This window comes from Stegodyphus dumicola, chromosome 7, assembly GCF_044657685.1.
Source record: "Stegodyphus dumicola isolate Sdum_Otavi_A_Nest chromosome 7, ASM4465768v1".
NCBI classification, from domain to species: Eukaryota; Metazoa; Arthropoda; class Arachnida; order Araneae; family Eresidae; genus Stegodyphus; species Stegodyphus dumicola.
In genome coordinates, this window is record NC_140774.1 from 197,565,989 (window position 1) to 197,581,379 (window position 15,391).

Sequence of the window (15,391 nt, forward strand, 5' to 3'; positions counted from 1 at the left end):
TTATACGGAAATACATTTTAACAATAATGTAGTTAAAACATCTGTACACTTGACACAATTATAATCGCATCAGACACAAGCCCAAGGGCAGTCTTGTCCACCGTTGTAAAGTACATCTTTGATTCGGTAATTTTACTAACATCTTAACTCTGATATTTTTATTGATAGGAACATCCAGGAAGTTTTAAAGAGGCAAAACAACACAGAAGGCTAGTTGGCAAGAACTTTATAAAATGCTACGCAAATTGCACGGCAATAAAATACATCGCAAGGATAAAAAACCAGTTACAACAAGTCCTTATTTCCGTTTACTTTAAAGCGCAAACAACTATTAATAATAAAGGAACGCGGGATGTAGATTATTTGTGGCTATACCCATCGAAACCGGCGAAAAGCAACTTGAGGTCAGATCATGTATCGTTAAGCCTTTCCGTTAACGAAACATCAGATACAACTGAATAATCAATTTGAAGCTAAAAATACGACTGCCAACAATTGAAAAAAAATTTCTCTTAACATGATGTACTACAACCACTATACGTATAGCTAACTACGCAATTTACTCAAATGTATCCAGCTAATATCTGCGCATGATTCACTACGACATTTAAGCCAATGTATGCATTTAAAATATAAATATTTTAAATACAAAAATCTATTTCATAATATATAATACAGTAGCTTGCTTCCCAATGAATCGGGGTAATACAGGGCAAGAAGTCCACGGTTAGTCCAAAATCACCCTTGACAGCAGTTGGGGAAAAAATGAAAGGACAACAACCTATACTATAATTACTGCAAAAATACTACTAATAAAATTTATCTACATTTTAAAGCAGCTCAGTTTGGAGAAAAATTTGGAGCTCTCTGAAGTCAGAGAGCTCCAAATTTTATGATATGCAAATTAAATCAACATCAAGAACTCACTACAAGAACGACAGAACAGTGCTTAAGGCAGTACGCTTACTTATTATTTAAGATTTAGGATCATATTTTTAACGCATCATTTCAAAATGTTAACACAGTCTAAAATATACAATTAAATTACGTATTGTTATGTATTAAAAACAATTTATAAACACTGTAACATCAATTGCTTCACTGCTGTTATACTATGCATTTTATTCTTCATTTCATATTTCCCACAGAAATTTTGCTTTATTCTGATGGTCTGCGATACGCAATATGAAGAGAAAAATTTAGGCAAATCAGATTAATCAGTAATCTGGTCAGTAACCCCCACCCCGTTCAATCGGGGTTCACAATCTTGCGTCAGTATATAAGCCGCTATTCATATCTTCCTAATAGATTATCATCTGCTTTCCGAAAACGGACATCAGAACTAAAAAATTTCATCAGAATGTTCGAATGAATGGCAGAATTTCCCAATAAAGGCTCCAAAATTTCTCGACGAAATTAGTTTTACTAAATTCAGAGAGGCAAGAGTGTGTGGAGGGGGGAGGGGAGATATACTACATTTTATAACATTTAATTGCTCGTTATACGTAAACTAAAATTCAGTACTTTGCAATTTTACCAAGACATATTTCTCAGTTAATTTATTGCAGTTAACTGAAGGCAAAATAAAAATTCTTAAATTTTTCGAACACAGAAACTATATTAAGCAATAGTTGCTCCCTTCCCCAAACTGATAATGCTTTTTCACGAATGCTAAGAAGCACTTACAACTCATTCATAAAATGCTGCAAACTATACAAGGTCGGAAATTTAAATCTGAAGAGTAGCCACTAAAAGCGGTTTATCTTCAACAGAATTTAAAAATAAACAAATCTGAAAGTTTTCAGATTTTATATTACGCCCAAAGAGACTTTTTTTTTTTAACGTTTGTGTTACTTTTATTTATTAAATGTCACGTTCTTCACACTTAAAACAAATTCAATTCAACAGCAATATCGCAAAATAATTTAAAAAGATGTGACATCTTTAGAATTTCCGATACACAGACTTGCGCGCTGAAGATAAAACTTGTTTTTCCTCCGTACAGTGCTCGCTTTGAGATCGTCGAGTTTCTTAATCAAAAACTCATAAATGTTTTACAAATTATGAAACAGATAATTCAATAAATTCCAAATTTGGGTTTCCAGATGCCCATACTCGAGTGGAGGATTACATTATTCAAAATTTGGCGGCTCTAGGTACTGTTGCTTATCACGGTGCGAGAAGCATATATACATTCATGCAGATTCTTCATTATTTAATTTCTTTAAAGATAATACAGGGCGATAATATTTGGTGGCAACAATTTGAAAAGTGAAACACCGTTTATAGTGAAACGCCACAAAATGACAAAACTAAATTAATAGCTCTTCTGGGCTAACGTCCTTTGGGCTAATAAATAATTTTTAAAAAAATAACAATAGAGAGAAGAATATGAGCGCTCAAACACAAGGAAACTTACCATACTTCACATAAAGCATATTAAGAAACACAAAACTTTTATACACAGTATTACACAGAATCATTTAAGGGAAAAAAACACAATAAATTATTAACAAGACAAGGAAAATTTCCCCTCTATCAAAAAATTCCATGCGACGTTTTTCTTGCACAGCTTTGCATCCTTTTCAAAAAATTTTAATTGCATGACCATTTTTTTGTTTTAAACCAAATAATTCTTTAAAAATTAAACACGTCAAAAGAAAATAGAGGGGGAAAAAACCCCACTAAACTCTCGCTTTTTCTTTTTAAAGCAATTCGGTAATTATATTGATAAATGAAATGTTATCACATTTTGACTTTTTAATGGGGGAGGGGCAGAAGAACTTAAATCCGAACTCGTAACTTGTAGATCTTAACATTAATGAGTCTCCAAAAAATATAAACATTGTAATAATTCTCAATTCACGAGAATTCACTGTTATATGAGATAACAAAATGAACATACAAAGAAAATTTTACAACAGAAATTTTTCTGGACATTATATAACAGTAATTTTTTATATTCTAATAGAAAGGAAACAAATGCATCTACCCCAATACATACAGGCGTAAGTGACTCGCTTGAACGCACATTTGCGTGGCACTTACCTTTCCTGAATGCATACTATGCAGCTAAGTCACCAGGCGTTCACTGGTAAGTTTCTTAAATCTACAAAAATGTTTAGAAGTCGTTATGTTGTCACTGTTGTTATCTTTCAGTTAAGTTTTGCTACAGAGTTCCAGTGAAATTGCTGAAAGAACGAATTATTTCTCCTGAGGCACAATAAACAGCTAGTACGTGATGGCTCACAAAAAAATGAAACTCGAGTTCATTTAAGATATTAAAAAGCAAAGCTTTGCACTGACTTCTATCTGTATGCATTCAAAAAATTAGAAAACTGTTGCACTAAAACAAGAATGAAGTAGTCCCGAATTGTTGCTCCAATTAAGAAACATCCAGCTGCCTGTGTTGGTAGGGTGAATTTAAAAAGATCCACAGTTGAAATTAAGAAACCAAGTTAGATTAAGAAGAAATAGAACTATTATATTACTACTTTCAGACTTCATTATCAGCAAAAAATACTTTCCGAAATACCAAGTACCAGACTTTCGTTAAGTCCAGATACACCCCTAGGATACTAAGTCATACCTGGTAACACACTGCTCCTTCGAACCCTTTTCCCAACGACGCACAATCCTGTGACTGCACTATTCTAAACAACGTCGGGCATCGGTAGGTATAACAATGCATGGCACGAACAACAGCATGACAACTAAGTGAGATCATCTCCTGGAAGACACTTTTATCTGGTTTACCTTACAGAAGGACAATCCCACTGCCCATGAGTCAAGATGGAAGCCAACTATAGACGTTCTTAAGCTATCTGGGGGTTTTGTTTAACAACAAATCATATTTCGTTGGTCCAAATCTAAATATTTCAGGAACCATGCCAGGTCATTGTTTGCAGTTAAGAATAATATCGCTCACATCAGATCGGACCATATTTCACAGCGCAAAAATTTCTTCGATTGAATGACTAACTCGTGGCTTGAACTATGCCATTTACCAATTCATTCAAACGCCATTTCCCAATTCTTAGCTCATTAATTAAGGCATTAATACACTCTTGTCTCCAATTTTACAGCAATGGTCAAAAATACCCACGTTATTCAGACAAGTTCATTTGGAGCTGCATGTGTTCTTTTGAAAGCTGCAGCTTCTTTTTCATGTAGTTTCCAATTAATACAAAGTTATGAAATGTAACTGAGGATTTTTTTAAAACAGAAATCAATGGGATCATCAGCAGTTGAATTTTTCATGAATGCTAATCTTCCTTACAACTGTTAAATCACAACATGAATTTCTAAAATTGGGCACTGCCAAGAAAATACGTTAAGGAAAAATACATTTGAAAAAGGTAAATAATTCACCTTAGTGAAATAAAAGGGAAAATTAAGAATTCCTTTTTTCTTTCTCTCTTTCCAAAATATCGCGATCCTCGATATATTTTATTATTCCACAATGAAATGCAGATAATTTTATATTGATGTGTTGAATCAATTATACGACAATCCCCCAAAAATATAAAAAATATAATCCCTCAAAATATAATTTTAAAAACAGCACATGTTTTATATGTTTGTTTAACAAATTACAGCAAAGCACAAAAGGGTTATCGGCATAAGGAAAAAGACTTCGCAGAGGACTTTCTAAGAGGAAATAGCTCGTATTCGTGTTAGATATTTGGGAATCCACGAAATCACCTTTTTAGCCATCTCCTTCACTAGGTTTTGAACCCTAATCGAACTACCTTTGTTCAGCGACTTTATCCATTCGACGATTGGTAAGCAATGGTAATCTCCTGTCTAACAAGAATCGCCTAGGAATTAAAAAATATATTAAAATAAATTAGGACTTACGTTCTCAGTTTCTACGATAAAAGAAGATATATTGTATACTTCAAGACCATCTATTTATTTTACCCGTATAAAAACGTATACACATACGTTTTTATACGGGTAAAATAAGCTTTATACAGGTAAAATAAACGTAAGCTTGAATATATGATTGTCTGGAATAATAACAATATTTTCCCCAAGCTGACTATATAAATATTTTCACATGCAAATACCAAAATTGATTATAACTAATATGAATTATAAATATTTGAAAAAAAGGCATAAACGTAATTTATAAGTATAGAAAATGTATACAAAGGGGAGAAAAGAAACCATGCTGATTTTAAATTAGAGAGAGAATTCACTAACTCTTACTTTATAAAACTAAGAATTTCAGAGTTTTAAGAGCGTTGTTGTAAAACTCGCGTCTTTCAGCAGTACTCTTAATTCTGTGCATTTGGGGGGGGGGGATAAAAAGGTACTTTTAAATTAGTGGCATAGTCTACCAGAAAATTTGATGTACGCTGTTAAAAGCTTTTCAACAAGAGATTATAAGCTGTCAAATAATATCCAGGAATGCAGCTTCACTAGTTTTATTTTTCAGATGACCCCGCTTAACGCGGGGGATACGTTCCATCAAAGTAGAGCGTAATGCGAAACAGCGCTAAACGAGGCTATCTTTACATGTAAATATTGGGCTTAGGGGAAGATGGCTAGGAAATTGGTTAGGTATTAAATTTAAAAAGTATGTTTTTTTAATAAAAATAAAACCAAACATTTGTTTCTTAAAGCCCAAATTAATACCACATTATTATTTCTTGCAAAAATAAAAACAAAATATAAATAACAAAACGAATATTCTTAAAAAAAAAAACAAATAAAATTCTAAGTCAGTCATATTTAGTTAGCCTTCTGCGTTTTCAGTGTGCCTTTTTGTGACAAAAGCATCTAATGTTGTTTGCCTTTTTCTTTTGCGTTGTTCTCTTAAAAGTTCTTCATAAACGGATAGAGCATCTCTAACACCACGCCTTACTTTTGAACTCCTGTCAAAATTCGGATCATTTTCAATAAATTGATCCATTATTTCAGTTATGGTAGACAAACTCCTTTTTACAAACGCCATCGAAAGTTCTTTTTGCTCTTCTTCTGAATCACTGCTGTCAACATTTTTGTTTTCTTCTTGTTCAGTTAATTCCTTGAGCTCATCATTAGAAAGACTAGCCGCTGCTTCTTGAATTATTTCTTCGACATCTTCCACATTTACCCCTTCAAAATATGTCTGTACAATACCGCACCAAACAAGAAATACAAGTACACTCTTTCGGATATGTATTTGAAACCTATCGCTGCATAATATTTCGGGGAATCCCCGTATGCTGCGAGCGATTTCGTGGAATCCCCGGGTTGAAATAAAAGAGCGCTAAACGGAAACAGCGCTAAACGAAACAGCGGTAAGCGGGGTCTTACTGTAACTAGTTTTTGGAGTAACAAATACCGATCCCCTTTAAACACCTCACGAATCAGCTTTGAAAATAGCTTCACAATTCCAATATTACATTTTTCCACCCTCCCCTTATTTTAAAATTTCTTTTAGGGGACTGACTCAACATTTTTATTTAACTCTAGGGCCAAAGTTCCAGGCCTTCATATAAACTTCCACAATGGGCGTAATTTTAAGCGATACTACGAGGGAATCCTTTTCAAAGACATACATAAATTTAAGTGGGAGCGGAAGAAAAAGGCAAAATGAGGAAATGATAATAATAGAATGATGAGAGATATAAATTGAGCAGATATAAATTGTTAAATTCTTTTCAAAATCATACATAAACTAGGAAAAATTATATGAAAACGGGGAAAGTTAATTTATTGCGCGAGGAACCACACCAGAAGTATATTAATACTGAAGTCGTAATTCTGAAGCCTTTAGAAACGAGATCTAGCATTTAAAAAAAAAAAAAAAAATCTGAAAGCTTTTTAGATTTTATATTGCACCCAAAGGGACTTTTTGTAACGTTTTGTGTATTACCTTTACCTATTAAATATCATGTTCTTCGCACTTAAACCCTAAAATTTATTTCAACAGCAATATCACAAAAGAATTTAAAAGGAGCATACCTTTAAGAATTTCCGATACACAGTCTCGCGCGATGGAGATTACCCCCATCCCCGTACACTGTTGTCATTGCTCGCTTTGAAATCGTTGAGTTTCTTAATCAAAAAAATTCGTTACAGATTTACAAAATGTCAACTAGATAATAAAACAAATTTCAAATTCCAAATTTGGGCTTCCAGATGCCCATATTCGAGTGAAAACGTACGTTATTCGAAATCTGATGGCTAACGCAATGCGAGAAACATTCATGCAGATTCTTCATCATTTAATTTCTTTAAATATAATGCAGGGCTCTAATATTTGGTAGCAACAATCTGAAAAATGAAAAGCCGTTTATAGTGAACCAACGCAAAATGGCAAAACGAAATTAATAGCCGTTCTGGACAGATTGCCCCTTTGGGCTGAAAATATTTTTCTATTCTTGAATTACCATAATTGCTAGCTTTAAAACATGATAAATGGGGAGGTTTCCACGCCACATGGCGATCTATTTCAAAAGGACACTGAATTCTCAAATTTGACTTGAGTCAAAATATATTAGATCAATAACGATTTATCGTTTTGGGCTAATTTCAATCGGTCTTTTATTTTTTTAGAAATTCATACTGATGAAAATCCAAGCATAAAAGGGAAAAAAAAATTAATAAGATGAAAATAAAGTTAATAGGCGAGATATGAATGAAAGCTTTTCATTATTCTGATTCATTGATTAGTCTGGAAAATGTGTATATAATTTTGTGGACGATAATTAGTCTTTGACTAATTGTAAATTTAAAGAGAAAGTAAATAAAAATAGTTACCGATTAAGTGCTGATGTTACTTGAGCATTCATAAACTACTCAGCATATATATATAATTTATTAAAATACTTCGGATCCAAGGCAAATTATTCAGCAATATTACTTCCGAAAATCAATTCGGGAAAAAGGGAATCTGCATATTGCCATCAAAATTTTGTACATAACTATTTCTTTAACGCTTAGTGAGCAACATTTTTTCTAGATTTGCATCCAAAAGAATTCAAAGATTGTAATTCAAAGAAATTAAGAACTGAGAAATTTAAAGATTTACCGAGAGAAGTGATGAAAAATAAGTACAATTGGTAGCTTTGAATAACATAGGCCACCTCATTTTTAATACTTCTGGGGGCGGGTACACACGCTTTTTTCGGAAACTTTCATGTTTCTTGACATTCTAGATTTCATGTCTCTTCTTCTACCCTTTGATGTCTGACCACACAGCAATGCGTCAGATATCAAACATAAAAGATAAAAGCAAGTTTTTAAGCTTGTGAAGATAACAGCAGTCAAAACTTTAAGCAAATACGCATTAGTTTAACCTGAACAAACGCCCAGAAATAAGAGATATAGTCAGAGATGCTTATATCGCTGATAGTCAGCGATATAGTCATATCTGATTATCTGATATAGTAGTCAAGAAAGATAATACTAGGCTCTTTTAATCCGTCCCATAGCTCCTTTAATGAGAAATAAAATTAAAGAATGGTAACGAGGTAATATCACAATCATAAATAAATAAAAGTATATCAGTTCGTAGCAATTAATTGCTCTCGCTATAGGGCGATTACAATCGCAGAATGCCTGTCTTCAGTTTTTTTTTTTTTTTTTTTTTTTTTTTTTTTTAAGTACTGGACAAAAGAAACTATTAAGATGTACACCAACACCTAGAAACAATCAATCAAGATAAGAAAGACATGCATTATGCAATGGATAGTTGCACATGTCGGAATACATGGAAACGATGCAGCCGATGAACAAATCTCAACAAATCAATCTCCGTCACTCTTGAAGAAGCCAATGCCATTGCCAGATATAGACTCAAAGAGAAATCTATTAAGAAAGACTAGCAGATATGTGAGATTAGTGCAAACAGACAAATCACGAAGACCATTACTAGACTGAGCACCCGCCATTTTAGACGAATGAAAATTAATGAAGATGGTACAAGATTCATAATAGGACTTGTAGAAACTGCCCCGAAACGGAGATTTCTCCACAATACATCTTCACCTGTCCGGCAATAATTTTCCAGGGAGAGCTGTATAGTGACAAGATTGTGGAAATGGCAAAAGCAGTGATTTTCACTCACGTATCCTTGACTTTTGAATGGACATGGCACCAACCAACTAACCAACCAACCATAAGAAACTATTCCAATTATGATAATTAATTAATTAATAATGAAAGAGGAAATAAGAAATGATACAAAGCAATAGTCTCTTCATTACCCCCGAGTTATAAAATTTCTGGAACTGTTCGACTTTTTTTTTAACATTCTTTATATGTAATTGAGTTCTTACGCATTATATAAAATGTAAAGGGTGGTTATTTGCAAAAGTGGATTCTTTTCTTTGCCAAATCTGAATAATTAAGAATTAGCACGCTTGCTTCAAACAAAATTAAAGCGATTACTTGAATGCTTGTTTTAGAACACACTAATACCTACAAAGTCTCGGAGGAACTTAAATGAGCTTCATAATCCAGGATTCCAATGATATTCACGGAAGCCAGTGTTAAATTTAGTGGTTATTGTGAAAAATGACCTTCGAAATATATGCGGAAGTGGTTGTAATCTTAATTAAAATATGCGTTTTTATAATTTAATATATAGTTTACGCAATAGTTTACGTATAGAGCGTGAAGTTTCATTTTAAATGCATTAAAATTATATATGCTGACAACATTACCGATTTTTCACGCTAGAAGACTAATTTTAAAAATTATTCAGCAATGAAATTTAAATAACTAAATCAAACAGAGCGATTAAAAAGCAACATATTATATACTAATCTTTAAAAAAGTTATTACTAATAAATGAAAATTTTATTATTATTCTCATTTATTGATTAGTCTGGAAAGTGATCACAATTTGAAAAAATTTATATTACAAATAAAAATTATATCCATGAAATATAGATATGCATAACCTCTTTCAAGAAGGTATGTGGAATAAGAAGTAAGAATAAGGATTTTATAATTTTTCTGATTTTTTTTAGAAACGTATATGGATCAACAGGATAAATATCTGAGGCATACAACCTTACCATAATAGTAATAAAAATCTAACTTATCACATAAAGCTGCTTTATAAATTACATATATGTTAAAATTTAGTCCCACCAGCGGCCGAGCGGTAAAGTCGTTTGGTAGTTTGGTCCAAAGTTCGAATCCCATTAACCAAAACATATGTTAGAATTTGGGAATATTTCACAGAATTGTGTTCTAGCTCCACTTCAGAATCGATTTTCCCATGTATTATTCAAATTCTTCATGTTTATTCGTCAAAAAGTCAGTCAGCAAAAAAGTCATCGAACTATTCATAAATTTCAGTAAAACCATTGTTACGCTTCACTTGACAGAAGCGAAGCAATGTGGCCAAAAAAATAGCTAAAACTTCCACGTAGTTTTTAAAATAAAGTGGTGATACAGACGATTAATAAAAATAAAGCGGAAATTAAATTCACAAATTTTCGGAAGCATCTCATATTCTTCAACAAAAACAATTTTTCGATTACAGTACTACCCCGACTTAAGCTACTCGCAAACTCGACACTAGGTTCCTTATAATCCTGGAATGAAATATCTCAAAAAACCTTGGAATGTTGTTCTCTGGAAGAATATTATTCTATTCTTCTTCAAAAGTGAGACGAAAACAACGCCAGGAATTGACACGAGTGAGTGTAATACAAGAATTTGTCAATCTTACCAGTCAATTAGATTTGGAAGTTGATAGTGATGACCTCAGCGGGCTGTTGGAGCCGCATAGCAAACAGCTGACAGAAATAAGCTTACATAGAAACGTAGCAAACAGCTGCTAAGAAACCGATACCTAAAACCCAGATCTACCGGAAAAGCATATATTTTACAAGGTTGATAGAAACCTCGGCTCAGTTCAAAAAGGGGTAACAAATTTTGCAGAAAACGAATGATAATCACACAGGCGTGCTAGCTTCTATTTTATAATGATCTGTACAAAAAACTGCATTCTTTATTACACTTTTTTTTTTCCGAAACAAACTTTCTTTACCCCTTAGTCTTATTTAACCAAAAATTCTATATTACGCAAAGATAGAGCCCGATTTACATAAACCTTACGCGCTTTTGTCAGTCTCACCTTTTCGCATACCTTCGAGGTATTACCGTATAAATTATTTGTTCACAGCGATTTCGGTTTTCTCTAAAATTCTTAAATGATTTCGCCTGGAAATTTGGGTTGCACAGTATTTAAAATTTTAAAGGTCTAAAAATGCTAGTGCATGTAAGAAAGACAAGAATCCCATTGCCAATTTTTAAGAAAATTTTTGCATTAAATATATTTCATATCACTTGCACAGTAAAAACTTCTTCAAAAAATAATGTAATATGCACATAGAACCTAAAAGAAAAGACAAGGGGAGATGTCAGTCACCCATAAAACTCCAAACGAAAGTGCTACGTAAGACTGACATAATTTATTACCAGAAAAATCACTCCTATCAATCGCTGACTTGAATAACGACTAAAGACTAGCTGAAAGTTATTAGGTTATTTTGAAGAAGGAGACATAAAAAATGAGCAATGTCCTCGCCGGGACTCGAACCTCGGACTTCTCGAATACGCGCCGAGTGTGCTTACCATTACACCACGAAGGCATGCTAAGGCGGGAGGACAACAAGAAAGATAATAAGACAAAAAGAAACGTTTCATTCAGCAAATATAAAAACGCCTACACAACTATTTTCACTTACACATCAACAAATGTATTAATGCTTTGAGTCAACCTGAAACCATACATTACTCAACTAAGCTCTAATCTGAGTGTCTGTCAAACAGAGGAAGTTACAGTAAAATGAAAGTTAACCACCGCAGAATTTAGATCCTTTATAAACAAAATACTTTTAATTCATTAAATTAATCACGGACTGCAATAGCCAAGACAAATTTATAATAGTTTCTACGCGATAATTTTATAGATGATGACTTGAAGATTTGAAGATAGCAATATTTTGGGATGCGTAAGAGATGGATGGAATTTAGAGATTCGAATTTACAGTCCATCATTTACTGTTCAAATTTAGAATCCATTACCAACTGAATAAGTATGTACAGTATTTACGGTTGACAAGCTATTAGATTTCATCAAATTCATTCCAGGCATGATCTAGATCTTCCTCTGTTTGACAGGACACTCAGATTAGAGCTTAGTTGAGTAATGTACGGTTTCAGGTATGTTTTAAATTTACTGTTGCTACCGCAGATTGCATTGAATCTTATTTTTATGAATGTCTTCTAATAAAATCAAGCTGAAGGTTATGGCACTATAGTTACTCAAAGTACCAAAATCATCTGCTATCCAGTTATTAACGTATTGCTTGAAACTATTTATTGTAAATTAGGGTAATTAGCATTAGTGGGAAATCGGATGTATTCAAACATAGTTAATTGATCGATTCTACAATTTCCAAAACTTTCATTTTCTTTATCTACTCCCCCAAAATGGTTGAATGCATTAAAATTTCCTCCTACGATGATGTCTGTTGTGTATAATTGTGAAGATAATCAGATCCTTAAAGAACTGGCTCAATATAATGACTTGTGGAGAATGTATTGAAATAATCAAGAATTGGCTTACCACTGTAGTGATTAAAACTGAAACTGAATCTCAGCGGTCAGTGACGTTGCGGGTTCGAATCCCGCAAAAGGCATGGATGTTTGTAAGCATAAAGCGTCTGTGCAGCAAACAGGTAGCCAAAATACACGGAAAATCAAAATCCTCTTTAAAGATTAGTAGTAGCGGAAGAGAGACAGATTAGTGGAAGAAATTGTGGTAGGGATATAGTATACGAGAGACCCTCGGACCGATTCCCTGGGGTGTTCTTCCTCCAAATTCTATCAGGTATGGAAACTCAGCACTTAACAAGGTTCGGAGAAACCTAATATAAATAGATAAATACACAGGTGCCGGCCTTGCTTCAACTCGTACCTACACAAATATTTAGCAATATTATAGCTGTAACGTTTGGCTTATGTGATTACTCCAAAGCCTTTAGGGCTATTTGCTTTCGTGGAGGGCTTCTTAAAGGAAACTAGCTCGTAAACATGTTACATATGGAGAAAACCACAAAAGGGCCCACGCAGCCACCCGTTCGTAGGATTCGAACCTTGCACTGAACTACCAGTGCTCAGCAGCTTTACTGCTCGGCCGCTAGGTGGGCCTATGGCTGTAAAGAAGATGGAATTGCGAAGAAGGAAAATGTGACTTTGATTAAATCGGAAAAGCAAAATAGATATTTCCATCGAAAATTTGGTGTTTTAAAGGTATACGAATACCTTCTGGCTCAAAAGGGGGGAAAAAAAAAAACTGAAAGCTTTTCGATTTTACATTACGCGCAAAGGGGCGTTTTTTTAACGTTTCCTGTGTTACCTTTATTTATTAAATATCATATTCTTCGCGCTTAAACCATAAAATTCAGTTCAAGAGCAATATCGCAAAATAATTTTAGAATGAGCGTATCTTTAGAATTTCCGATACACAGTCTCGCGCGCTACAGACAACAACAAACAAACAAACAAAAAATCCTTCCCATCCCCGTACAGTGTTGCCATAGCTCGCTTTGAATCGTGGAGTTTCTTAATAAAAAATTCCTTAAAGTTTTACAAAATATGAAATAGATAATAAAATCAATTCTAAATTTGGGCTTCCAGATGCCCATATTCGAGTGGAAACGTAATTTATTCGAAATTTGATGGCTTTAGGTACCGTTGTTTCAGCACACTGCGAGAAACACACATACTTTTACGCATATTCTTCACTATTTAATTTCTTTAAATATAATACAGGGCTATAATGTCTGGTGGCAACAATTTAAAAAGTGAACCGACATTTATCGTGATCCAACGCAACATGCCAAAACGAAATAAAAAATGAAAAAGACTTAAAATTGATATTGTAACATAAGAATTAGCTTTTCTTGTTCCAGATGGCTACAGTATTCTATGTCATTAAAATTTTCAATTATTCCAGATAGAATCGGTGGATATCACTTCCGATAATCAAGGTTTACTATCCGCAAAAAGATCCATTTCACTGAAACAATGTAGTTACTACATTACTTGCTCTTAAAATTGAAATACCGCTATTAATTGCGCAAATATATAAAACTTGAAGCTAGCGAGAGGACTGACTAGCATTGCAATCATTACAGCTGATATGATCAGCATGTTCTTTTTAACCATTAAAACGCATTACATATTCATTGCATGATAAAAACCGCCCAGCAGAGATCATTTGGAACAATTTTCCGACGACCAGTTTATAGCCCACAAAGGATTAAAAAGCGGTCTACGATGATATCTGCGGTTTGAGAGCATAACATCCATTGTTTCAAAGAAATCGACAAGTTCATCGTCGACTACGATAAAATTGCTCACGTCATCTCGCTTTGATACACCAGATGGATAGAAATCATTGCTCCTCCGTGTAATATGTCGCAAAGATTGAAGAGTTTCTGACAGTAAAATGAGGCAAGGAGGGAAATGATTTCATGCGAATGATTGAGACATTTTCAAACGCATTTAGTGCTATCTCTGAAATACACAGAATGTTCCAGAATAATTTTTCTAATGTATTTTAAACAAAAAAAAAAAGGTTACAAAACGTTCATATAAAAAATAATTTCCCTACTTTCCCCCCCCTCACTGTACCCTTTTCGAGGTTTATTTTGCTCAATTCCCTCTTGTTCAGTATCCCTTACCCTCTTAACAATGATACCGTAGATGCAATCGACAAAAGTTGATTGAAAATGCATAAAAAGATTGGGGTAATTTTTGCACTTCTACAGCATCAAATTATAAATTAAACCTCGGCCTTCAACAAGGAAACAGAACAGACGTGATTAAAGATTTTTGAAAAAGCAGTAATGAACCAAGAACACATGCACAACAGTATACATCGAAAGAACATGCTACGAAAGAATAATAGATGTCACTGCAAGTACGAATTTGTGGTCATGGTGTTTGGTGTATTTAATTATGGCAAAGCACACTAGGGCTATCTGCCTAAGAGGAGGGATGCCTTTGTGGAGGATTTTCTAAGGGAAACTGGCTCGTATACACGTTACACATGGGGAAAACCACGAAAACGCCCATGCAGCCAGCCCGTTCGCGGGATTCGAACCTCGGACCGAACTACCAGTGTTCAGCGACTTTACCGCTCGGCCGCTGGTGGGCCTGAATTTGTGGTCACGCTTTCACAATACTTGACCGATGGTTTGTAAATTCCGATCCTCTATAACAATAATAAATAAAGAAAGAAAGAAAAAAGAAAAGAACATCATATTCCATAAATAAAGTTAAGACAAAGAATGTTAATAATAAAAACACACAATATTTTTTTTAAGCTATCTTATTAAGAAAACTGAACATTGATATGATGAAC

General features: G+C 33.7%; 1 protein-coding gene across 5 annotated transcripts in view; it reads right to left on the reverse strand.

The window, feature by feature from the left end:
* Positions 1-15,391, reverse strand: part of LOC118197654 (rap guanine nucleotide exchange factor 2-like) — a 303,724-nt gene that overhangs the window by 75,170 nt on the left and 213,163 nt on the right. The window lies entirely within an intron of this gene.